The following is a 26,811-nucleotide window of genomic DNA, read 5'->3' on the forward strand; positions in this document are numbered from 1 at the left end:
AAGAGCAACTTCAGTCTATGCGGCTGAGAAAAGGAGAGAGTAGACATAATCACGAACAAAACTAAAACAAATGTGCAAGTTGTCAATTTATTGTCTCTAAGGTTCAAAATGTCACTTCATTGACTGTTTTGCACAAATAAAACTGGACTCTAAATATTTTTCTTTTGCAGCTAAGGCTATGTTTTATTTTGTGAGTACTGTGCAGAGAATTAACACAGCTGGAAGAAAACATTTTTTCTGGTTCTGGTATGTTTTCGTTGCTTCTTTTCATTCCCACTGAGTGGCTGTCAGCAATATATATAAGGGATGTCCCACGGCACTCAGCCCTATAGGTCAGGGATCCCTAACCATCAGGCCATGATCTGTCAGAAATTGGGCTGTACAACAAGAGGTGAGCAGCAGGCCAGTGAAAGAAGCTTCATCTGTGTTTGCAGCCGCTCCCCAGCGCTAGCACCACCACCTCAGCTCCACCTCATATCATCAGGCATTTGATTCTCATAGGAACACCTGTCTCTGGTGCCAAAAAGATTGGGGACCACTGCTATAGATGCCTTCCCATCATGTCAGTACCTAGTCCACTGCAAGCGTATTCCCAGGGAGGTTTGCAGGTCCCCCTGTTGTTGGCATCTTACCCGCAGCCTGCCAGCACTCAGGAGAGGTGTTTCCTACTTGCCAGTCCCAACCATGGTTTTCTGTCCACTCACACCCAAGAGAATTATTTCCTCTCTTGGCTGGTTTCTTGACTTATACCCCAGATTGGTATTTCCAGCTTGCCAAGTAATTCTGGAAGAGCTCTTGTCCAGGCATCACAGAAAACTTCATGATGCAGTAGGCTGCAACCACAACCACCCTTTTCTCCAACAAGGTCTGAATCCCAGGTTAGGGGAGGGTCCCTTTCCAAGGTGGTTCTTCTTTGGGTATTCTCCTTCAGCTCCTGAGAAGTCTTTAGGGTTCTCTTTACTCCTTTATAGGTTATCCCCTCTTAGAGTTAATAATTCTTTATATTAAATGCTCCCTGTTCAAATTACTACATGGTTTATATATTCTAATTGGATCCTGACAAATAAAAGAAGATAAATGAAAAGGAAAGAATAGTGATGATTTTTGACTCAGTTGGAAAGGAGGAAAATATGTTTAATACACCTTAATAAGTGTTTAAAACACTCCTAAATCTTATCCACAATAGTTCTAACAGTTCTACCTTGGTTAGAGAGTAGGAGAGCAGATTTGGTACTGTACATGTTAAAAAAGATAGTGTCTTATCCAACTAAAAGATGGCATCTTATCCAGCTTTGATAGCAGAAAATGTACTGAAATAGAACTGGGCCACCTTGGCTTCTTAAGGTTTCTCTAACGTTTCCAACTATAATGTATACCATCAATAGAAATGGCTCACTGTGCAAGGGTTTTCAACTAAAGGTGATGAGTGGTACTGGAGTTAGGAGTGGAAGATAGCAGAGGTAGTTTAGGTGAGTGCCTCTCAAAGAACATGGCCCTCATTCCTGGTGAATCACTGGAATGTGGTGGTATGCAATAAGCAAAATTCAAAAAATACAAACTAACTTATAAAAGGCCATTAAAACAAATGAACATGGACTTCGAATCAGACTACCTTTACAGGTATATCATTCACATTATGGCTTTCAAGAGTGAAAATATAAAAATATATTAATACTTTATTGGTAGACTTTACTCCAACCTTCCTTCTAGTCTACATATTCATCTTATACTATTCTTTAAGTATTTTTTTATTGTTAGGGTAAAAGCAGAACCAATGAACTGTTGCATTCTTTTTTGATTAACATATCTTTCAGTAATATATCTCCTAAATAATCTTATATAAATGCTAATTTTTGTACAAATTTTATACATTTTTTACAAATTTTATATTACGTATACTTCCAAATGAGCTGTTGGTGTTATTTCTAAGTTATATGCTTTATGAACAGCAATTCACAGTCACAGGAATCAGATATCTCATTGCAGGTTTTTAATTTTATTTACTACTTTGTACTGATTTCTTAATAAGCAGGCAAAAAAAAAAGTTTTTCATGACTCCTTTCATTAGTCACAAAAATTGAATCTCTTAGGTTAGAATTTAGGTCTGTACTACAAATTTAGAAACTAGGCCTTCAAAAATCAACAACAAGGAATTAAAGCAGATTCAGTATACTTTTATCAGTGATAAGAACAAAGCCATTGAGTTGTAAGTTCATATGCATTGTTCTAATGCAACTTGTTCACTATGCATATTTTTCTTGGAAAGGAATCTGTCTTTCTACAATCTGTCTGCTGTGAGTGCTGTCAGATACAAGCTAATCGGTGAAGTCTGGCAATGATCTTCCAAAATTATGTCTTGTCAATGTATAGATTACTATTAATAAAAATTACATTTTCTACAATACTAATTTATTTTCTATAAAAATGTCAGATGAAAAGGTACAAGGCAAAATATAAATAAAAATACTGATTTTTTTTCTCATGTTCTCTGGGCTACATTTATCTCTATTTGAAGATGATTGACCTATAATATTACAAGAGTATGGGTTACCCTAGTATTTAGAGTACTACTATGACATTCTATATGATTTAGGCTTATCTTTAATGGTATACCTCCTCCTTCATCCTGTTTTCAACCTGTCCCTTTTCTCCTCTTTCTATATATACATACAAATGCATAATCTGACTTTTTAGTTCCAATACCTACTTCTAGACAAGTCTTCATAGTTGAAATCCCTCAGATGAGGAATGATTATAGCCAAGAATAACCACCTTGGGAGAAATGCATTATATTAGCTCAGATCTAAATCACAGATTCATCTCAGCAATGGTTCAAATTAACAAAAGTTAGATATTTGCATATTTGCACTGGATTAAAACTAAGCTGCAGGAAAATACATATGTATTTGTATAAAACTGAAATATATATATGATATATTATAGTTATAATTAATAATAAAACACATTTGGTGTTCATTCGTTCATGTCTTTGGTGAATTCCCATCGGGTTCTGTTTTAGGTTCAGTCAGATACTGCACCAAGAAGAGTCAGACATCGATCTTGTGCTGCATTAATTGTAAGCTGACCGGATGACTGCACAACTTCAGTATCCTTTTTTTTTAATGTTGTCATGGGTGTCATCTCTGTTTCCAGCTTTTTGGTTTTATTGCAGTTTTATTTTCTGTAATTTTCTTGAAATGTGAAAGATATAGTTCTGCTGTGATAAATGAGATGGGGAACCCATAGCTCAGTCACTAGTTTGTTCATGGATTGACCATTGAATGTAAAGTATGTGATGCTAAGAACAATTTTGATGAGATCCATTGTTGAATGTGCAATGATTCATTCCTCTTTGTGAAGTTGCTACCTTTATGTCTTAGTTCTGCATCATTTTTCATGTTTCTCCTTTAATAAGTATCTGGAAGGACAAAATTTTCCCCGAAATATAGCCTAGACTAAATTGAATACAAGTGAGTGATATTCATTAAATAGAACAATGATAAATATATAATTATACAGTTTGTAATTTTTAATGAAAATTTATAGTGTGAATTTGTACTGAAACAATCCTGTGTTTAACTTTTTTTGCTAAATTGTGTATGCCTACACTTACAGAATTTCTTATCTTTGATAAACAATATGAATTATCTGACTTGCTGTGTTTTAGTGAAAAAGGCACTATTTTTCTGGAATGAAATATATGTTAGTTTACTTGAATAATTAACTTGCTTCATAGGATGAAGGCCACTGTTTCCATCCTCTAGTTCTCTCTCTCCAACAAATCTGACCTATTGATAAGAAGGTATCGTTGCCAAGTTCTACTGCCAGGAAGAAAAAAAAAATGGCCTCCCTCAAACAGTTCATAAAAAGGAAAAGATATAAATGTTCCTTTTACACAAGCACGCACGCGCGCGCGCGTGCGGGCGCGCACACACACACACACACACACACACACACACTATTTTTCATTGATATGGCTTTGAGGTGACCATATCAGTACTACCAGCATAGCTTAGAGACAAATAAAGACTAACCCCCCAAAATAAAAAATGTAGGAGGCATGAGGGATGCACTTTAAAAAGTTGCACCAAAGAAAAGTTGTCAGGAAATTCAGGAACTCTTACCCAATAGACAGGCAAAGGAGACACTGGTTATGGTGATGTGGCTGAAAGCAGCAGGAATTATAAATTGGGAAAGGGCGTGTAATTGCTATGTTGAACTGGTAATTGCTATGTTGAATGTTAATGAGCAATGTTTGATTTACACAAAAAAATTAAAAAAAGTCATCCTTAAAAAGCATATATTTTTTATTTGAAATCATGATTTCTATTATTAAAATCTCAATAGATTTATATGAAAATATAAAAGTGAAAATTTTTACAAACCAATTTTGTGGAGAACCAGTCTTCAATAAGTAATAATATCTATGATAAATAGAAAAGCAAGAACATTTAGAATATTTCCTTTCATACTTTTTCAGTGTTCTCATCAACTCTTTATCCTCTTAGTACCCAAGGTGCCCAGGGGTTCAGAGAATTTCTTTAAGTCCTGCTTCCTGCCCTTTCCTTGCTACAATCCTGTACTTCAATTTCTTTTTTGATTTTTCATCACTGTTTCCTTAATTTGAAGCTTTTTTTTTTTTTATTCCTTGAGCCATTCTTACTTATAGCTGGAATCTTGATTGCCTATTTAAATTTTAAATTTCTAAACACCAGACATGTTTCCTGTGGTGTGCAGTTTCTCCATGAGAAATTAACATACTATAGATTATCAGGATGTTCAAATTATAACCTATTGCTGTAACTAAATTTCTTTACCAGAGTTTGTATTGGTTTTAGATTAGAAATAGTTGCCATTAGATTTTAATACAGTGTGCCTTAATCATGAAGGTCTGCAAATATATCTTCTGGTATTCTGTGAGTTCTCAATATTTTGAGAAACACAAATATAGTAGTAATTATAAGAACAGGAATACTTATAAAACAGACACATTCTTGAAAAAAAGCATACCATTACATTTTGATCATTACATAATCCAAAAGTTTATTTTTGGTGTTTCATATACATAATCTTATTTTCATTTTTATTGAGATATAACTGACATACATGTTCATTTGATACAGTAACTGCTGTCTGATATATAGCTTGCAAATATTTCCTCCCATACCATGTGTTGCTTTTTCTTTATGTTGATTATTTCTTTTGCATTGAAGAAGCTTTTATGTAATCTTACTTATTGATTTTTGCTTTCGTTGCTTATACTTTTGGTTTCATAACCAAAAAAATTGTTGCCAACTCCAATGACAAAGAATTTTTCCCTGTTTTTCTTCTGGGTGTCACAAGTTTTGTGTTTAAGTCTTTAATCCACTTCAAGTTAATTTTATGAGTGGTATAAGATATGGGTCCAATTTTATTTTTCTGCATGTGGTTAGTTTTTCCAGGACCATTTAATAAAGAGACAATTCTTCTCCACTGAGTACACTTAGCTATCTTGTCAAATATTTCTTGACCTTATATGTGGTTGTTTGTTTCAGGGGCTCTTAATCCTGTTTAATTAGTATATGTGTCTATTTCTATACCAGTACCCACCTGTTTTGATTACTATACTTGTAACATACTTTGAAATCATGAAGTATGATGCCACCAGCTTTGCTCTTTCTCAAGATGCTTTGGATCTTCAGGTGTTTCATTGTTTCATACAAGTTATAGGATTTTTTTTATTATTATTTCTGTGAAAAGTACCATCAGAATTTTGATAGAGAATGCACTGAATCTGTATATTATCGTGGGTAGTATAGACATTTTAACAATATTAATTCTCTTGATCCATGAATACAAGATGTTTTTTCATTTGTTTGCATTTTCTATTTCTTTCACCAAAGTGTTGTAGTTTTCATTGCACAGATCTTTCCCTTCCTTGGTTAAATTTATTTCGAAATATTTTATTGTGTTTTTGATGCTATGATAAATGAGGTTTTTTAAAATTTCTTTTTCAAATATTTTATTGTAATGTATAGCAATGCAACTGATTTCTGTGTAGAGGTTTTGTATCCTGCAACTTTACTGTTGATTAGTTCGAATAGTTTTTAGTAGAACCATTTCCATTTTCTATATATAATACCATATCATCTGCAAATAATGACAATTTTACTTCTTTCTTTCCAATTTGGATGGCTTTTATTTCTTTATCTTGCCTGATAAAGACTTCCAGTACTATGCTGAGTGAGAGTAGTGAGAATCTGCCATCTACTAGTTGTAGGTTTATTTCCATAATCATCCACTCCTCCTTTTTAATGTCAACAGTTTTGTGACTTTAAATCTATTTTTGCATATAGGTTGCCTGGATTGATAATCATTTCATGTCTCTCTAGTTTAAAATCATTAACTACTTATCTATCAATATAACTATTGGATCTGGTACTATAAAAATTGTGTTTAACAATAATATTCATTAATCTATAATAGTAAACTCTTTACTGATTATTATATTTCCTTTTTTATTCAATATTTATTGTTATTTATTCATATTTTTAACAAGGTTAGACCTGTTTTGGATACAACTAATGGGGTGATATATTTTATATTCTGAAATATAGTGTATGTGTCTAATACACTATATATTATTTGTTGTTGAGTTGAGCACATTGAATTATTTCTAAGTTATTACTTGTCAGAGTCAATAGAATATGTGAGGTCACCCATACATGCAATTAGAATGACATCAATATTATTGAACACTTGACCAGACTGAAGTATAAGTTTAACTGTGTAATAGAAAAATGGCATTATGTGTCAGGTGCAAAGGACTGCTGTTTGGATTTACTCAATGGTAATTGCTGATAAACCAGATGGCAATTTGAGATCTATCTGCAAGTATCCAATGTCGCTGAATGAAAATATCCAAAGAGAACATTCGCATCAGCCAACTTAAACAGAAATAATGGAAGAAATGGCAGGTATGAAGTGGTATTCTGAATTGGATGCTACAATCACATTCTGGTAAAAAGCTCTAGATAATGGCAGTACAAGAATACACACTGTAAACTCACTGTTTGGGAAGCATAGATTCCAGGGATGTCCATTTCATGTACACTCCAAAAGAGCATATATACAGATTCTCTAATAAATAGCAAATGAAATTTCTGCAGTAGTATTAATAGAAAAACTATATAATATTTAGAACAAAATACAGTTTTAAATACACTTATTGAAATCAACCAATCTTAGGCAGAAATGTTCCCAACAAAAAAAATAATAAATTCATTCTTAAAAGCATGAAAAAGCAATAGGAGTGATGAAATTGAATTTTTTAAAAAATAGAAATTGAATTAAAGTAAATAGGAAAAAAACCAACAATGTTTGAAATATGAAATTCACACACACACACATACACATGCACACACATAATTCTCACAAAGAAATATAAAAAAAGGTATACATTTTCCATGTAAGTGTACTACGAAAGACTCTTTAATATCCAAGAAAAGAATTTTAGTTTCATAGAGTACATTTAGATATATAAATAGTAACACAAACAAAAAAATAAAATAATTTATGGGCTTGAGTTGTTGAGCACTAAAGTAAGTTCATTTGTAGTTAATGAGTAATACTGTGTTTGCATTTCTTCATATATTTCTCTTTGATAGAAATATAGCCCAAGGTCAAAGTTCATAAAAATATTCTGCGTCATATAAATCTCTCAGAATAACTGGATGCTATTTGATTCTACCAGACTAACTAATCTTTTTCTTTGTTGAAAATAAGTCCAGATGCTTTTATACATTAAATCATTGAACCCAAAATATCAAAGTATGTTTAAAAAATAGAAGGCTCTCATAAAAACGATCCAGGGGTCATAATTTGAATTTAATATTATCACATACTAATTTGTAATAATGAGCATATTATTTAAAATGTCATAGTTTTTACATCTGTAAAATGGTGTTAAAGAATTCATCCTATCAACTTCCTTGCTGGTGTTAAGTTAAATGATTCCTTTAAAAGACTATAAATTAGAAAGCTGTATTCAAATCTACATTATGATTAACATAATTTTGTAAAAAAAAAAAGTGAATATATTTACATGGAATTTCTTCAATGAGTATAATTCATAAAAAGGAACATTAATCAGATTCATTCTACCAGATTCTAACAGACACTAATTGAATGACTTATTACCAATAAAGAAATAACTGTACATAAATAGTGAATATGGCTCAAAATGTTCAGAAATTTTCTCTTGCCTAGAATTTTCTAGTAGTTACAAATTCCTTAGCATTATATGTAGAAACCCATCACCAAGTGGCTTTGCATTGTGCTGCAGCCTCATCCTCCATCCGTATTATAAGCACTTAGAGAATCTAGATATAATTAACAATTTTTGTAGTTTTCAGAAGTGCCATGGTCTTTCTCACATTCCTAGCATTATCCATGTGATCCTTTTTCCTCCTTCCACAATATAAATCTAGTCATATAACTTTTCAAGGTAATGCAAAAGCTTGACAGTGTCCTGTCCAAACACTTCAATATGCTACTTATTTCTCCATTTGCATTTCTGCTCTTCTCTTCATTATACTCTATGCTTCAGAGTTTACGTGCTATCCGTTGAAGATGCAAGATTGCTTCCATACATTTACAATTACTATTTCTTCTTTTCACAATAAATGCCTCCCATTCGATGGTTAACTCTTACTCATTGTCTTATTCTGCACAGGCTAAATTGTTGACCAGAGAAGAGTAGTGTATTTTTCATATCAAATTATTATTTGGGGTAACCAAGAGATTATTATGTAGATAAACAAAAAGAAACGAAGAAAGACAGTATATCTGTCAAAATTTTAAATAGTACACATTGTATGGAAATGTAGCAGTACTATCAGAAGTCTCTGACAAGGCATACTATTTTGCAACAAACATTTTTTATAAGCAGAAAGAGTACACTTAAAAATAATGATAAAAAGTTTAGTACAGTATATGCATACAACAGTAATAGTCATTCATTGTCGTACAATTATGTATACCTTTATGTAACTGGCAGCACAGTAGGTTTGTTTATACTATCATCACCACAAACATATGAGTAATGTACTGCAATACAACATATGGCTGCTATGGTATCATTAAGTAATAGCAATTTTTCAGCTTCATTATAATCTTATGAGACCATGGTTGTATATTGGGTCCGTTGTTTGATCAAAATATTATGCATCACATTACTGTATATAGATTCAATGCAATCCCAATAAAAATACCAACAAGTTACTTTGTGCATAATAACAAACTTATTCTAAATTCTAAAGCTTATACGGAGAGACAAAAGATCCACAATAGCCAGCATAACACTGAAAGAGAAGAACAAAGTTGGGGTACTGATGAAAGCTATAATAATCAAGACAGTTATGGAATCGGTGGCAAGATAGATCAACGGAACAGAATAAAGAATCCAGAAATAAACTCACATAAATACAGTCACTTGATCTTTGACAAAGTAACAAAGGCAATGCAACAGAGCAAAGATACTTTCAACAAATGGTCTTGGAATAACTGAACATCTACACACACAAAAAAATTATTCTAGACATGGAACATACATCTTTCATAAAAATTAACTCAAAACATACCATAGACCTGAATGTAAACTCCAAAACTTTAAAACTTCTAGAAGATCAACAGAACACCTAGATGACTTGGTTTACAGTGATGGCATTTAGAAATGACATCAAAGTTGTGATCAGCGAAAGAAATGATTGATAAGCTGGACTTCATTAAAATTAAAACTTCTGCTCTGTGAAAAGTCAAGAGAATTAGAAAACACATTACAGGCTGGGAAAAAATATTTGCCAAAGACACATATGATAAAAAAAAAAAAAACTTATTCAAAATATGCTAAGAACTCTTTAAGCTCAACGATAATTACAAATAAATAACCTGATGAAAGAATGGGCCAAAGATTTAACAGACACTGGGCCAAAGATGGAAAATAAGCGTGTGAAAAGATGTTCCACATATATAATGAGGTGAATACAAATGGAAACAAAACAATAAGACACAAGTACATACTGATTTGCATGGCCCAGACTCAGAACACTGTCAACTAAATGCTGGCAAGGATGTGGAACAACAGGAACTCCCATTCACTACTGGTGGAAATGCAAAATGGTACCGCCTCTTTTGAAAGCATTTCTCTGGTTTCTTTTAAAACTACACATACTCTTATTATACAAGGCAGCATCCATGCTCATTGGTATTTACACAAAAGAGTTAAAATCTTATGCTCACAAAAAAACCTGTACACAGATGTTTTTAGCAGATTTATTCATAAATTGCCAACACTTGGAAGCAATGAAGACGTCCTTCAGTAGATGAATGGATAAATAAATTGTGATAAATCTGGACAACAGAATATTATTCAGCACCAAAAAGATGAGCTAACAAGCCATGAAAAGACATGGAGGGATGTTAAATGCATATTACTAAGAAGAAAGAATCCAAACTGAAAAGATTACATACTGTATGATTCTAACTATATGAATTTCTAGAAAAGGCGAAACTTTAGACAGTAAAAAGTTCAGAAAATTCATTAGTTCCCAGAGGTTGGAGTGAGCAGAAAGAGAAATGGGCAGGACACAAAGGAATTTTAAGGCAGTGACTGACGATACTCTGTAGGATACCAAAATGGTGGGTACATGCCATTACACATTTGCCCAACCCATAGAATATATAACATTGAGAGTGAATCCTAATGTAAAGTATAGACTCTGGGTGATTATGATGTGTCAGTGTAGGTTCATCGATTATAACAAATGTATTCCACTGGTGAGGATATGGATAATAATCAAGGCTATGCATGTGTAGAGGCAGGAGGTATGTGGGAAGTCTCTGTAACCTCCTCTCCACTTCCCTCTGAACTTAAAACTGCTCTAAAAATAGTCAATTAAATAAATAATAAAACTTGCTATCAACTGGAATAAAATACTTACAAGTCTCATGTCTAGCAAAGGTCTCTATTCTTAATACGTAAAAAACTCTAAAAAATTATCATAAAAAAAATAATTAGAAAACAGGAAAAGGATATGAACCAACCTTTTACTGAAGAGGATATACAGATAACAAAAATATGCTCATCTTCATTAGTCATTAAGGAAATAAATAGAGTTAAAACCATGGTTAGATACTACTACATGCCTATTAGAAGAGATGATTCTAGAAATTCTGACAGTAACAAATGTTGATGAGAATTCAAGCAACTGGAACACTCTCACGTGCTGGTGTCAATGCGAAGTGATAAAGGCACTCTGAAATTGATTTGGCAGTTTCTTAGAAAGTTAAATATGCACATATCACATGATCCAGCATCTTTCTCCTAGTAACCCACCCTAGGGAATTAAAAATTTATTTTTAAAAAATCCTCCACCCAATTGTTTATAAAAAGTTCCATTCATAATTGCCCCAAACTGAAACAACTCAAGTATACTTTAGCAGGTGAATTAACAAACTGTGGTATATCCAGATGATAAAATGCTATTCAAAAAATAAAAATGGACATACTATTGGTACACAGGACAACTCAGATGAATCTCAGGGGTATTATGCTGTGTGAGAGACTACAGTCTTAAAAGGTTATATACTGTGTGACTTGATTTATGTGACATTCTCAAAAAGACAAATCAATAGGGTTAGAAAACAGATCAGTGATCACCAAGGCTTTAGGGTGGCAGAGGCTAAATCTGTAAAGAGGTAGAATGAGGAACTTTGGGGGGGGGGGGCAGTGATAAAACTGTTTTATGTCCTGATTATGATGGCAGGTATACAAACATATACAGGTAATAAATATATAGGTTTGAATCTGTAAAGAAAGTGATTAAATTTTTCTATGTATAAAATATATATGCAAAGATACTTTATGGGGTCATAGAAGGCATCTAGTTTATTCCATATATGACCACAGTAAGGCCTTGGCTCATAGTATGAATCAGTTGCCTAAAATTAAACAACCATGTAAAAATAAAACTGAGACTTCCTTTAAAGTTTTATTGACATAAATGCAAGAAAAAGCATCATGCTTCCTAAAGCCTCTGTTTTCTCTGTACTATATTTTTATATTAACTGTTTTTCATCATTCAATTCTATTAAATATTTAAAAATATTTGTTGCAAATGGCATGTCCTCTGATAATCTTTAAGTTAGAAGATAAATTAAAATTATCTTTAGTGATATTTTTCTCCTACTTTGGCATTGCAACTATCACACAAAATATATTATCAGATTTTTCAACTTGTTTTATATCAGTGAGCAGTGAAAAAAGATGAGCCTTTCCATGACATTCTGATTGATCATAAATGCTGGAACAATCTAGGGAAAGCAGAAGAATGAGACAATTGGAAATACCTCAACATCTCTAGAATTTGCCAAACGCTGAGTCAAAGATTCATGAGAGAAGAAATCATTTGCTTCCAGCTCATGATTTGAGTCATCTTCTGCTCACTCAGCCATTTCAAAGAAGGAATTGCAACAACTAGAGCCACAGAGCAGTTGGAAGTCACAGTTTATCTTTGGGTGGTTAAAAATCAATTGTAGTGAAAAAGAAACAAGGACAAATAGAAAGTACTGGCCTGACCAAATAGCAACAACAAATAACAGTTTTAAAATGTTGTTGGCAAAGAAAGAAAAAAATAGAAACAAGACAGAGAAAAGGACTAAAAAGCAGAAGTAGATGCAGAGAAAATAAAAATAAATAAGCAATTAAAAGATGTAATTATAACTCAATAGCAAATATACTGGCAGGCCTCCAGGGAAGAGACAGAACAAAAAGATATTCTTGTGCATGTTCCAAAAAGCTTTGATTTAGGAAAACATCAGATTTTAAAAGAAGGAAAATCTAAACTATTTAATCCAATTATTTAGGCACCTAAAAGTAAAAAGCATACAGCAAGCTAAATTAAATTTAATCATACTATGACTGAGCAACTTGGGACACTCATGGGATTGTTTCCTAATATTCAAACAAAATTGAAAAAATAAAAAAGAATAGGAAGGAAAAGCTATTTTTCATTTGCAATTTTCAAGATAGTACTTAACAGTTATTGTGATTCCCTGAAGATTAGTATACCTACCTACTTACCTAGGTGTTAAAAAAAAAAAAAAGGAAAATAAGCTAAAATATAAACTCCATGAGCATAGAGATATTTTTCTGTTCATTAACTTATCTTACATATTTAAAAAAGTGCCTGACACATAATAAGTACTTAAAAAAATAGTTAATTGGAACTTATTTTTTGGTAAGCAATAGATATTCTAATTATACATTGCATGGTAATTAAGAATACTAGCTTAAATGTCACCTCTTTTTAAGGTAATATGGAACACTAAGTTCTCTTAATAAAAATGAATCATCTAAAAGTGGTAGGTAAAATATTGTAAATATTCTGGAAATTATTTAGAGCATGTATAATAGTAAGAAATTACTAAACCAACATCAGTTGAAGATAGAAATTTAGAAAGATACACAGAACACTGTAGCTAACCTCTTTTGCCTTGAAAGCAGTTGCAATCAATATAAAGATCAAAATCAAGATCTTAAATTTAATGATGACCAGAAGTACAAAAGGTTGAAAACAAAGTCAAGGGAGAATAATAGGAAAATCTCCCTCCACGAGGTTAGGACTCCAAAGGACTCTTATGTTAAGATGAATTAGAAGTAAATTCAGAATTTGCGAAATACACCGATCAACACACTAAAGAACACAGAATCCCAAGCAAGATGAAAAGAGAAAGGGAGAGAATAGAAAGGGAAGGAGGCAGAGAGGGAGGCAGTGAGGAAGAGAGACAAATAGGAGAGAGGAGGGGAAAGGAAAAGGAATAAATTCTCACCTAAACATAAAGAAACTGCAGAAAAACAGAGCCAACAGAAGATGTAGAAATCAGCCAGATAACAAAGAAAAAATCATTTTCATGAAGCAATGGATTGACAGGCACTAACGAATTGAGTATAGCAATATAAAAAATAATACTATATTTTCATTAAATTGGGCTAAATCTCAGGTTTTCAGAGATTTAAGATTTACTTAACATCAGAAGCCAATCAAGAAGAATCAACCTATTAAGAGGAGAAAAAATTACAAAATTATTTTAATAAGTACAGAAAAGCATTTGGCAAAATTGTTTCTTGATTTGTCTGGTGAAAGATGGGGGTTGTATAATCTGCCTTTATATACTTCAATAAAAAATCTGTTTCTCACAAAATAATTGAAATATCTGGTATATCAGGTATATCAGGGCTGACGTTCTCATTTTACACTATCTGTGCTATTGTAATAACAGCAAATCCTTACACCAGGCTTTGCATGTGCCAGTTCTCTTTTAGATACTTTCAATATATTAATTAATCCCCTTCCCAAATAAGAGATAAGTAAATATATTATATCCCATTTGCAGATGAAAGATCTAAGTTAGAGAAAGTTTAAGTACCTGCCACATTTTATAGAAGTGAGTGGTAAAGCTTAGATGTAATACATACTCAACCTGCATAAGAGCTCTAGCACTGTACTGCCTAACTCATCTTTCTGATAAGTGTGACATATTAGTACCTACCTCTAGAGTTATTTTGGAGAATTAAATAGCACATAGTCTAACCAATGTAATAATCACAAAATAGTATGCACTGGAGATATACAGAAGAATTATTGGCCCAGATATGATACTGATTCTCGGCATTTGCCTTCTAATTGAAATTTAAGGTTAATATATAGGATATAATTAGCAAACAAAATAGATATCACTTTCTGCTCAAATGGATAACAGTCATATCATAACACTTATGTTAAAGTTTTAAAGTAAAGGATGCCTATTTTCCTGTTTAGCTCACACAATACTTTATATTGCTCTTTAACACTCATTCTTTCTACTTCATATTTGTAACTATACTGTAGCTGCTTCCCATCTATAAGGAATGTGTTCCAAGATGCCTAGTGAATGCTTAAAACCATGGATAGTGCTGAACTTATACTATGTTTTTTTTCCTACATATACCTACCTATGATAAAGTTTAATTTATAAATTATGCACAGTAAGAGATTGCCAATAACTAATAATGATATAATAATTATAATAATATACCATAACAAAAGTTATGTGAATGTGGTCTCCCTCTCAAAATGTCTTATTGTATTGTATTCACCTTTTCACTTAAAGGAAATACTTTACAGCTTCTCTTTGGCATATATGAATTGGCAATATCACTATACTTGTGCATTGGGGCTATCAAGTAAAATAAGTTACTTGAACACAAGTACTGTGATACCACAACAACTTGATAATCCAGATGGCTACTAAGTGACGAAGGGGGCTGTTAGTAGTATATATAGCGCAGAGATGCTAGACAAAGCGATGCTGTCCCAGGAATGAAGGAGCAAGGTGGTGGGAGATTTCATCACATAATTCAGAATCACACTCATTTTAAAACTTAAGAATTGTTTATTTCTGAAATTTTACATTGAATGTTTTAGGATCATGGTTGACTAGGGTTAACTGAAACTACAGAATGTGAAGACACAGATATGGGACACTACTGTATATTTTTCATGTCAAATTTTAAGCTTTTTAACATTCTAAAAGTAAACAGAATAATTTCTGATCAATCTTGGAACTTCCAATGATTTCTAGAGTGAGTAGTGATAAATAATAATTACTAAGTATATAATGATTTTAAAAATGAATCAAGACTAGCACAGTAAGAAAATCAAAATTGGGCTTTTAACTGATATTTTAAAACTTTCACAAGTCAGAAAACAAAAGTATTTCCTGTTTTTTTGTTTGTTTATTTGTTTTGTTTTGTTTCAGATCTATTATGCCAACATTTTTATGAAGACAATATAGGGGATTTGAATTTCAGCCATTGCAAGTAGGCAGTAAGCAGGCTTCCAGAAATCTTTTAAATACTTCAGTCTTATATTCTTTTAAATTGATATAAGCTAATGTTGTGTCTTTATACAGACATCGATATTAAAGGTCCATTTTGGTATCATTAATGAAAAGAAAAAGATACCATTACAAAGTGTTTTGAAAACAGAAAAATAATCCAAGTGGAAATTATCCTTTAGTTTAAATCAAATGAATTGGAGTTCCCTAAGCATTTTCACGTTCGTTTTAAAAATGCCTAACCGCAGTCTTTAAAGCAATGTTGCACCTGCTAATGTCATGCTGAATACCATATGCATATGCAAGCTCTCTCTTTAGGTTCTCTTCTAAAATTGGTAATATTCTACCCTAGAGATAGGAAATTTTAGGAGAAAAATACCAAGGCTGAGACATTTTTTTTTTTTTTATTTAAAAGCAGATGTGCTTTTCAAAGACAGTTCCTTTCTCATCATGCTTATGGCTATGCAATTAAATAAAATCTGGGCTAAGTTAAGGGGAGGAAAGCATCCACATTACAGACACCAAAAATGCTTTAGCTAACTATTTAACCTCAGAGAGGTACAACTATAGGTCCCAGTAGTGTTTCTATAGAAAGCTAGAGAACCATCTTCCAGAACTTGGCAATGCAGTCAAACTCTGAGGATAAAACCAACATATATCAATATGAAATGAAAAACTTTAATGATATGCTGAAGTAATACACCCTATGAAAGATTGTACTGTTTGTGTGAGAATGAGGAAACCTAAGAAATAATCAAGTCCAGATAAGGTGGTGTTACAAGCCTCTATAATCAACAAACCAGGACAGTTTATGCTTTGAAGCAACAGAGAACCTGAAATTATAAAACAATTAAAATCAATAATTGATTTCACAAATAAGCTGAGCCTTGACAAATGGGTAATAATTCACCAGGTAAACTTACTGGAAGAACTTTCCAGGGGAAAATAAATATTGATTTTCACATTCATTTTTCACTATATATATATATATATATATATATATATGTATTTTTTATTCCCAAAACCATGTTTTACTTAAAACCGTGTTTATACAATTCATTTTGTACAAATAAATTCTAATTAATCATAAATTCTGATTTGGTAGAGTAAGATTTATGATCTTTCTATTCTTTGGCTTAAAGTAGATTTCATTAAATAGTATTTTGGTCAATGCCACACAGTAAGACAGAACTTGTAATAATAGTTATTTAAATATTAGAAATAAATTACTTCTTGAAATCTACTAATAATGTAGATTTTCAAGAAAATTATTTTCATCTCTATAGTTATGAGAAAGCAAGGATTATACACCTGCCTTCTTGACTCAAACTATCAGCACCTCTATTGCTCTGAGTTTATGCTTCCTCCATGTCGTTCAAAAATTAAGAAATTATTATTATAACTTCTAGAATGCAAACTAATTATTTAGAATTTCTTTATAATTGGCACTTTTAATGATGTTCATAGAAAAATATTCCAGAAAGTATAGTCATTGGATTTCAGAAGTTAAATAAAATTTTCTGAAGAAACAGTAATTTTTTGAAAAATAGAGTCTGATTTTTAAAGGAAATTAGTAATTTATATTGAATTTATGGTGGTCTTTTATTAAGCAGATTGCACTCTCTAACAAGGCCAGTCTCTTTGTAGTCATGATCTGATAGGTTTAGCACTAGAGTCTTATTTACAAAGAATAAGTTTTGCTACAGCAAGGATTTTAGCCTTGTGTCTTTTAATTTTGCATATGTGAGGATTATGACTTATATTTAGAATTATTTTTGATGAATCCAAGGCATGTTTTTAGTTTTTTTGGAGTCGTTTGTTCTCAAAGATATGTATATCCAATTTTTAAAAAGATCTATGTTAGAAAGCATCTGATTTGTTTCCCAGTCACAATAAAAGCAGACTGTTAAAACATTAGTGCCAAAGTAAAGGCACTATTTTCATGACTGTGCTATTTATTACCTCGATGATAATTGCATTAACATATTTACATTACCATTAACTACAAAATGCTGATATGTTAATACAACAGATGAACATGAAAATTAAAAGATGATAAAATAGCTCATGTTGACTTTTTCATATTTAGTAATTGAGCTTTCCTTGGTAAAATTCTTTTTTTGCTTTTAATTATATCTTAAGTAGTGATTATGACGTGTAACTCCTTTTGGAAAATAAATGACTTAAATTGACCTACTTTAATTTTATTCATTATCTCTAACTGTTATTAAAACCTGTATTTGACATATGTGAATATTATTTGATCTTTTCAAACCACATTCATTCTCATTAAGAAAGCCCCAAGACATTTTCTTTCAGAATATTTTTTAAATATTCTGAGATTTTACTAGTTATGTGAAATATGACAACACTTTCAAGTTCTTTATTATGGTTTCCTTCTACAGCAAGAACCAATTATTCCACACATATTAATGCCTGGTTTTGAACTCGATATTCAAGCAATTAGTATCTGTATCTATAAATTAATACATTTATATTCCTAATATAGTTTTAATCATACAAAATGAATAGAAACTGTCTTTTGGGTGCATTAGTGTTAAAGGTAAAGACTGTTTATTTGATATTAAAGCTCAATTAAACTACAATTTAGGAAAAGTGAAAGTAAATTTTTGACAGTCTTCTGGCTGAATCTAATTTCTAGTTCTTCATGAAAGAGGATAACTAAAGAAACATTCATATTACCTTTCAAAGGAAACATGTCTATTTTAGACAAATTGCACTTGTTTTTATATTTTTATACCCAGTAATTGCTGACAAAGATGTTCACATAATGACACCTAATCCACTAAAGTCATTTGAACGTTAGTATAAGCCTTTTAACTTTGAATTAAATAATATACTCAACTGTGAAAAATGTTTTTAAGCACTGACAAATATATTTATATCTATCAGACTAGACAGATTCATATACTTTTGATTATGCTATGATTGATGTAGAGATTATCATTTTAAAATGAATTCATCTGATATCTTAGCAATATCAGGAAAGTGCTTGTGCTACACCTTGATATAGTTATAGTAGTAGAAAAGTAAGTGCTATTATAATTGTAAGTCCATAAAACAGCTTTGATGAAAATTGAAATTATTTTATTCACATTGTTTTTTATTGAGTTGGCTCATATGAGTAATATAAGTGCATTTCATAAACCTGAATTCTTTTTTTCTATGTGCCATTTATGACCACTTGGGTAGACCCACTTACGAGTTTCATAAAAGTACTCATGTTGATGAGTAATGACCAGACAAGATGAAGGGGCATACTAGAGAGTATGACACACTTTCTATACTTTCCCTCAAATAATATACTGCTCACAGGCCAGGCCATCATAGCTCAAATGCAATGATCTGATAAACACTGTTCAAACTCACTGTGGAAGGTACCACTTTCTTCAGGAATAATAAACTCTTCCAGCCCTTACTACCTTCCTAGGGAAATAGGTGAGTGCACAAAAGCGCACAAAAACTGAGCACATTGTGAGATACACATGAAGCAAAATTTCATTGATAAAAAAATCTACAAGAACTACAACTACAACAACTATAAAAACCTTCATTAATTACATAATCCTCTTCTCTGACAGACCACAGTGATGCTTTGGGTCTACAGAATCGGTGTCCAGTAATCCTTGAGAATTCTGATTATTTTTCCTTCCCTAATCCATGAGCACTTCGCAGGTCCCTTGAGAAATTTTTGGGAGGATGACTAACAGTATAAATTTTTGAAGAATTGCAAGAATTGTACTCAAAGGTACCTGACCTCTCTTACACTGAAGAGGTTATGTGCACTGGAGCTCTCCTTATAAATATGTCTGTATATATGTATGTATGTAGATTGTATATAATATACATATATGTATATATATAATCAGCAATGGTAAATGGTCTGCCCCTCACAAGATAGGTGATTAAATCTTAATTGATAAATCTTCTTCAGAATTCCAAACTTCCTAAATCTGTTGATTCATTTCTCTATAATACACAAAGGACTATTGGGCATTTCAATTCCATATACTGTAGACTATGGTTGTATTCATATTTCAGTCCGTTGACAAACAAACAGTTAGAGACATTCTTAGCCAATCAAGCTGAAGCACTGAACCCAGAATCTTGGCTTTAGAAAGCTAAATCAGAAAATCTGGCCTGATCCAACTTTACCTTAATCCCACAATCATAAAATCTATTTCCACACCTATTTCCAAGTATTCTGCCTATATAAATTGGCTATATCATGCAAAAGTTTTGGTGTATATCACACCTTCTTACAGGTCTTATTTTGAACTTCATTCTTTAGAGCCTGCTATGAAGTCTAGGTATAGTTCTAAAATGGAGGTCAGTAAACTATTAGTATAACACATGAAGAAAACTTGTTTTTGTAAATAAAATGATACTGGAATACACTCACACTCATTTGTTTACATATTATCTATGGTTGTTTTTGCACTGAAACAGCAGAGTTGAGTAGTTATGACAAAAATCATATGACCTGCAATCATAAAATACTAATTATCTGTCTTTGAAGAACGCATAAAGAGCTTGGAAGTCATCACTCCAGTCCTTACGACAAGAAAAAAATAGATGCACTGAAAATCAATTATTTTTCTTGTACACATCAGAGAAGAGAAATTTCAGAGTAAAATACCACCATAAAATCAGCAGAGACAGGCTCATCCTGAAAGACACAGCCATATTTGTTTATGTAGAATAGAAGCTACTAAACCATAAACTGGTAAGAATATTTAAATGGTAATTATGAAAAACTGATGGAATCTGGGTAGAGACTAGTTTGAGAGTGAGAAAGTCTTGAAAGGAGAAAGGAGAAGTATGATCTTTGGTAGGGAGAATAGGGGGACATGGTTTCCAGGGCTTTGCTTTCAGGAACTCAATCATGTTCTTGTGGTGGAGACCATTCACAGTTCTGGCAGGGGCAGGAGAAGAATAGATATTGTGAAATATGCTCAAAACACTTTTCATAACAAAAGTCTAATCTCTAGGAGAAAAGACATAGCCAGAACACTATCCCAGCTATGGGTAAGTCATCACACCTACCCAACCCTCTTTAGCCCTCTTATCTCACCAAAAGTGTATGTTGGAGAATGAGAGGTGAAGGGCAAGTGGCATAGTTAACAGAGGTTAGGAATTAAATTGGAAAAAAATGAAGGCAGTGAAGGGAGTAGGAAGGCAAGGGAGAAGGAAGCAATTCCACTTGGGAATTACGAGGTCACATCCTAAAAGCACAGACACACTAATTGATTAAATTTAATTGTTAAGATTATGGACTGCTCTCTCTTGCCCAAAATTTTAACAAAACAAAGCTCCAGGATAATGGTAATGGATTATTGCAGAAAGGCCTGCTAGACTCAGACTCTGTCTCCAAGGAGGGGAATTTATAGATGCTCAAGTCAAGAGAAGTGACAAAAACAAGAAAAGCAGAGGATTTGTAAGCCTCCAGTGCATATAGTTACAGCAAATATTACACACAGATCAACACGTATTTTAACATGAATCCTCATATACTATCCCATTTGCCTCAGTTCCTATTATCCAAAATAGCATTTCTGCCTTTTAACAAAAAATTACAAGGCATGTCAAAAGACATTGGAAAACACAGTCTGAAGGATTAATACGAGGATTAAAACTAGATTCAGATATAACACAAACTCTAAAAGTATCATACAGAATATTAAAAATACCTATGGTTAATACATTAAGAGTTATAACTGAAAAGAAGAGATTATGCAGGAGCATATGGGTAATATAAACGGAGTGATGCAAGCTTTAAAAAAGAATCAAAAGGAATCACTAGAAATCAAAAACTGTAACAGAATTTTAAAATGTCATATATAGACTCAGTAGTGCCCTTGAGAGGAACAAGAAAAGAATCATAGAGCTCGAAGATATGTCGACAGAAATGTTCCCAACTAAAATGCAAACAGAATCAAGAAATAATGAAAAGAAAATCCAAAAGCAAAACAAAATACCCACTTCAAAAGGTGTAATATATACATAAGTGAAATACAAAAAGGGGAAGAGAAAGGAGAAAAGATTTCAAGCAATAATGGCAAGATTTTTTGCTAAATTAATGACAGACATCAAATCACCTATCCAAGGAGCTTACACTACACCAAGCAGAATGCCAAAATATATATACCTAAGCATATCATATTTAAACTATAGAAGACTAAAGTTACAGAGAATACCTTAAAAGAAATCAGAAGTAAAAAAAATACATTACCTATATAGAAACAAAGATAAGAATTACAGTGGAATGATCATCACAAACAATGCAAGCAAAGAGAGGAGTAAAATATTTATAGTGTTAGGGGAAAATCAACTTAGAATTTTACATATAATATTATTCTTCAACAGTGAAGGAGAAATAAAGACTGTCTCAGAAAAGCAAAACAAGAAATTTCATCACTAGCAGATATCCTGCAAAAAAAGTTTAAAAAAATTATTCTGCGCAAAAGAAAAAGAGATTATAAATTTGGATCTACATAAAGAATGTAAGAGTTTCAGAGAAGGAATAAAGAAATAGTAGTAAAAATATTTTAGGTGGCTATAGCATAAGAATACATGCAATAATGAGAGCAATATCACAAGAGATAGGATGAAGGTATTGGGCATACTTTGTTATAAGGTACATGCACTACACATAAAACAGCATAATTTGGAGGTAGACTTTGATAAGTTTAAGATATATATTATAAACACTAGATGAAACACCAAAATATTGAATTAATATTTTAATAGAAGAAATAAAAAAAAAATATGTAAAATGCTGGTTTACCACAAGAGAAAACAGAAAATAAGGGAGGAAAGTAATAAAGAATAGATATAAAGAACAAGAAAATGTTATAAATATGTTATATATTAATCCAATGATATAGAAAAATTACTTTAAAATGAATGGTCTACAAATACCATTTAAAAGAAAGAGATTTTCAAAGCGGATTAAAAAAGAACACCCCAACTATATGGTGTCAACAAGAAATTCTCTTAAAATTTAAAGAAACATATAGGTTAAAATAAAGGGATGAAGAACAATACAATATGCCAACACTAATCAAAATAAAGCTGGAATAGCTTTCATACAAATTTCAGACAAGTCGAATTTAAAGAAGAAGGATTGTCATGAAGAGTGAGGATTGTTACATAATTGAAAGAGAATGTAATGGTAGTGTCAAAATAAATGAGACCAAAAAATGACATAACTATGAGCATAAATATGGACATCCACTATCACATTTTGAGACTTTAAAACCATCTGTCAAAATTACATTAAAAAAAATAATTAGATCACATCAATCCAATATAGTCCACAAAGCAAAAAGGAAGACTGCGAGAGAAAAAAATCAGAACTATCAGACTAACAGAAAATGCCAGTAGTAAATAATTTCTTATCAATAATTACTTTAAACATACAAGACCACTTGTATTTTCTCTACAAGAAACATATTTTAGATTTAAGCACACACATAGGCTGAAAAATGGAGGGATGGAAAGATATTTCATACAAATGGTAACCAACAAAAAACAGGGTAGCTAAACATATCAAAGTAAATTTTATGTTAAAAACTGTCACAAAAGATAAATAAGGACATCATATAATGATTAAAGGGTCACTCTTTCAAAAATATATAAAAAATACAAATATATATGCATTCAACATCACAGAATAAATATATAAGCAAATATTGACAGAACTAAAGAGAGAAGTAGCAGCAAAATGATAGTAGCAGGAGACTTCAATATCCCAGTTTCAATAATGATCATAACATCCAGACAGAGGATCAAACAAACAAACAAACAAACAAACAAAACAAGGGCTTGATTAACACTATAGACCAGATGAACCCACAGACATAAAAGCCAACAGTAGTGGAATACACATTCTTCTCAAGTACACATGGACTTTCCTATATAATAGATCATGTTAGGTTATAAAATAAGTATTAGAAAATTTAAGAAGATTGAAATCATACAAAGTATGATTTGTCTAGGTAAGCCTGGACATAATAGAATGAAACTAGAAATTAATAGCAGAAAAAAAATGGAATATTCACAAACATGTGGAAATCAAACAATATATTCTTGAATAATTATTGAGTCAAAGAAATCAAAACGGAAATTAGAAAATACCTCAAGACATAAGAAAACAACACAAATAAAAAGTTGCAGATGCAGTAAAAGCAGTACTTAGAGAAGTTCATAGTGATAAATGCTGACATTAAAAGAGGAAAAGAAAAAGATTTCAAACAACTTAACTTTACACTGTAAGGAATTAGAAACAAATAAATAAACAAATAAGCTAAGTCTAAAGTTAACAGAAAGAAGGAAATGAAAAAAATTAATGAAACTAACAGTTGGCTTTTTGGGGGGTAAGATAATAAAAACTGACAAACCTTCAGCTAGACTAAGAATAAAAATGGATAGACTCAATAGTTTAAAAATGAAAGAGAAGATAATACAATTAATGTCACAGAATTAAAAAGAATCATAAGAAACTACTATTGACAATGTTATGTCAATGAACTGGATAAACGAAGCAATGAATAATTTTTAGAAATATAAATCTTCCCAGATTGAATCATGGACACATAAAAAGTCTAGACAGATCTATTACTAACATATGTGAGTTCCAATTTCTTGACAGCTTTGACAAAATTTTCCTCTTTTATCTTTTCTTCTTTTTAAAATTATAGCCATCTTAGTGGGTGCGAAATGGTACTTCATTGTAGGTTTGCTTTTCATTTCCCTAATCACTAGTGATGTTGAATATCTTTCCATACTTCTGTTAGACATAAATATCTTTTTTGAAAAAATGTCTATACCTGTCCTTTGATCATCTTTTAATGGGGTTGTTTGTCTTTTTATTATTGAGTTGTAAGAGTTATTTATATGTTCTGGACATTAGTCTCTCATCAGATATATAATTTGTAAATTTTCTTTCAATATGTAAATTTTCTTTTCACTTTTTTGATAATATGCTTTGATGTACAAAAGTTTTCAATTATTATGTGCAATTTATATATATATTTTTTTATTGTGCTTTTGGTGTCATAGCTAAGAAACCATTATCAAATCCAATATTATGAAGAATTATCCTTTTGTTTCCTACTAAGAGTTTCATGGTGTTAACTCTTATACTTAAGTCATTAGCCCATTTAGAGTTAATTTTTGTTTATGGTATAAGGTAAGGGTCCATATGACTATTCAGTTGGCTAGCCCCCCACCATTTGTTGAAGAGACTATTCTCTTCTATTGATTTGTTTTGGTGCTCTTGTTGAAAATCAGTTGGCCACAGATGTACCGGTTTATTTCTGGACTCTCAATTCTATTCCTATAATCTATCTTTTTATTCTTGTGCCAGTCCCACATTGTTATGATTACTGTTGCTTTGTCGTAAGTTTTAAAATTGGATAGGGTAAGTACTCCAACTTTATTCTTCTTTCTCAGTATGGTTTTGGATATTCTGGGTCCCTTGGGATTTCAAATAAATTTTAGAATCAACTTGTCAATTTTCTCAAATATGTCAACAACAGAGATCATGGTAAAGATTATATGTTAAATCTTTAGATCAGTTTGGAAAGTATTACAAACTTAACAATATTAAGTCTATATTCCTGTCAAAAAAACATGGGTGTGTTTCCATTTATTTAAATCTTCTTTTATATCTTTTACCAATACTTTGTAGTCTTCAGAGCGTGTTTTGCACTTCTTTTGTTAAATTTATTCCTAAGAATATATTTCTTATATTATCGTGAGTAGAATTGTTTCCTTAGTTTCATTTTTGGATGGCTCATTGAAAGTGTATAGTATAATTGATTTTATATGCTTATTTTATATCTTACAACCTTGCTGAACTCATATTTAGATATATTTTTGGTGGAATATATATATATATTACATATATTATATACATATATAATATATATATACATTTTACAAAGGACCATGTCACCTGCTAATAGAGAAAGTTTTATGTCTTCCTTTCCAATCTAGATTCTTTTTACTCCTTTTTCTTGCCTAGTTGTCCTATCTGGAACCTCCAGTAGAATGTAAAATATAAGTGGCAAAAGTATACATCCTTTAGGGTATACCCAATAGAGGGATTGCTGGATCATATAGTACATATATACAAAAAAATATTACTCAGCCGTAAGAAGAGATGAAATACTGCTATTTGTGACAACCTGGATAGAACTCAAGATAATCATACTAAACAATATAAGCCAGACAGAAAAAGTTGAAATTCACATGATATCACTTATATGTGGGATATAAACCTAAAAGCAGCAGGACAAGCAAACAGAGACTCATGGACATGGACTATAGACTAGTGGTTACCAGAGGACTATAGAGTAGTGGTTACTAGTGGGGTGCAAGAGGAGGGGAGAGGTAGACAGGATAAAGGGGGTCAAATATATGGTAGCTGAAGGAAACTGAACTTTGGGTGGTGAACACACAATAGAATATACAGATGTCAAATGATAATGTACACCTGAAAATTATATGATTGTATTAACCAATGTTACCCCAATAAACTTAATTTTTAAAAAAAGGTATACATTCTTATCTTGTTCCTGCTCTTAGAGGGAAATCATTTAGTCTTTCATCATTAACTATGACATCATTAATAAACTTAAAAAGCTACATTAGAAAGTATTCACTCAATGTCAAAGAATAATATAAAGAAGGGATAAATAAATATAAAAAAGTAGTAGAATACAGAAAAGAAAAATGGCAGAATTGAATTTAAGTGTATCAACAATAACATTAAGTGTGAATAGACTGAAGAATCCAATTCAATCAAAAGGCATAAATTCTCAGTTTGGATAAAAAAACACAACCCAATGATATGCTATCTACAGGAAA

Source organism: Rousettus aegyptiacus, unplaced genomic scaffold, assembly GCF_014176215.1.
Source record: "Rousettus aegyptiacus isolate mRouAeg1 unplaced genomic scaffold, mRouAeg1.p scaffold_m13_p_2, whole genome shotgun sequence".
NCBI classification, from domain to species: Eukaryota; Metazoa; Chordata; class Mammalia; order Chiroptera; family Pteropodidae; genus Rousettus; species Rousettus aegyptiacus.